The sequence below is a fragment of the Mustela nivalis genome, assembly GCF_964662115.1.
Source record: "Mustela nivalis genome assembly, chromosome: 14".
NCBI classification, from domain to species: domain Eukaryota; kingdom Metazoa; phylum Chordata; class Mammalia; order Carnivora; family Mustelidae; genus Mustela; species Mustela nivalis.
The window spans coordinates 43,658,483-43,660,767 of NC_139033.1; positions in this window are offsets into that span (position 1 = coordinate 43,658,483).

The following is a 2,285-nucleotide window of genomic DNA, read 5'->3' on the forward strand; positions in this document are numbered from 1 at the left end:
CCCCATGGGGATCCCTCTCCTATCTAAGCTCCCCAGGCTTGCAGGCTCCCCATTCTTCCCTCCGTTTTCAAACCTCCCTGAGCCGCAGAACCTGCACAGGGATTTTTTTAATAACACAGATGTGGACCCTCCCCTAGAAATGCAATTTCAGCTGGCCCAGAGATGCTGAGGACACAAAGCTGCCTACAGGAATATCCTGGACTGTGGTAAAGATTTTCTGATCTTCACACTCAATTCTTCCCCTGTGGCAGTCACAAGCATCACAGTGACAGGGGCCAAGCACTTTTCCACACATTTCCTATGTCTGGACATGTAGGTTGGAGCTCTGTACAAGTCAACATTACGATGACCTCCACTGCTTCCCCCGGATATCATAAGCACGTTCCTCAGTGGAGTCTGACTTTTGGACTTCGAACAGTGAAAACTACAGCTTTGAGAGCCAGGCTGCAGAGAGCGCAAAATAAATTTGGAAACTCCTATTGATGAAAAGGTTTGTAAATAGAATGAACTTTATGTCCCTCAGGTCAGCCCCCAGAGGCCCTTAAGCCTTGGTTTCCGTGTCGTGAATTGGAAAAAATAAAAATAATAAAAATAAAGACTTACAAGCCTTTTGGAAGGACAACTAGAAATAACACCCACAAAGAATCCTGGTTGACAGAAGAGCGAGCGTTCAGTCATTCCACAAATGCTTACTCAGCACCTGCTGCAGCCAGGTGTTGTGTGGGCATGGGCAGGGGGAGGGGGCATGGATCATGGCTGTGTCTCCAAGATGTCCCTGTCACCACAGGGCTTCCAGTCCAGTGGGGGCTGCAGGCAAGTAGGGAGGCAACTGGTATGCAGAGTGCCACATGCTCCGAAGACTCAGAGGTGACGCACCTCACCCAGCTGGGAACACACATGAAGAGGCTTCTGGGAGTCAGGCTGAAGAGGAAGGGAGGCAGGGAGGGGGGAGACCCTGAAAGGTCAAGTATAGAGAAATGCAATTACTCATTACAGCTGAAACAGAGTGTGTTGATTTCGTAGAGCTCCCAGAAATGACTACCACGGACTTCGTAGAGTAAAGCAACAGAAATGTATCCCCCCACTCTTCCACCAGCTAGAAATCCAAAATCAAGGTGTCGCCAGGGTCATATTCCCTCTGTGGGCTCAAGGGGAGACTCTGCATCCTCGCTTCTTCCTGCTTCCGGTGGCTCCAGAAGTCCTTACTTCTTCCTGCTTCCGGTGGCTCCAGCCATCCTTGGTGTCTGTGACTCCATCAGCCCAATCCCTACCTCTGTCTTCCCGTGGACAACTTCTTCATGGGCACCTTTGTGTTTTCCCCTCCGGGGAAAAATTGTCCCTGGATTGAGGACCCACCTGATCCAGAATAAACACATCTCAATCTTTAATGACATCTGCAAGGCCCCTATCTAAAATAGTCACATTTTGAGGTTCGAGGTAGACACCGATGTGGGGGCTCACTCTTCAGCCCACTGCAGAGGATAAGGGCAGAAGTGGAGGGAGACAAGTTCTCAGCCCCGGGCTCAGGACACCTACAGACTCTGGACTTCATCCAGAGGTGTAGATGAGAGGTGGACGTGTTTAGGCCACAAAGTTACAGGATGGAGTTGAAGCTTTAGAAAGACACGCTGAGTACAAGTGGGAGAGCAGACTGGGTAGGCACAAAATGAGAGGCAGGAGACCCCATTAGGATGCGATTGCTGTGATACAGTGAGAAGTCTCTCTCGACATTTGATAGCTATTTGGGAGACAGAACTGACAAGGTTTGGTGGTGATTTGGAAGTGGGAAGGAAAAAAGGAGTCACTTCTTATTACCATGACTCAGGCAACGGAAGGAGGCCTCACCGGAGGGGGCATGCGAGGGGAGGCAGGGACAGCAGGTCCAGTGGGGATGTGGGCAAGACTCTGGACTCAGTGCAGTAGACTTTGGCTCAGGGGAGCTCTTAGGGCTGCAGAGCGAGCCCATGGACAGATCTGGTGCCATAAGGAGAGAGGCTTGCACAGCAAGCGGGGAGACGACAGCTCAGAACAAGACCAGAGGAGCAGAAACATTCAGGGCCTGGGCCGACAAAGAGCTTCCAGCAAAGACTGAGGAGGCCCAGGAGAGTGGGTAGTGGGGAAGCCGCCCACATTTGACAATGTCCAGCCCTTTCCCTGTCCCCTGTCCTTACCTCCCATGCAGTTCCCTTTCCACTTCACCATAGCAGTGAAAGCACTTGACCTTTCTCAGGACAGCCTCGTAGGGCAGCGTGTTCAGCCCCTTATTTATTTACTCAGCATGTTCT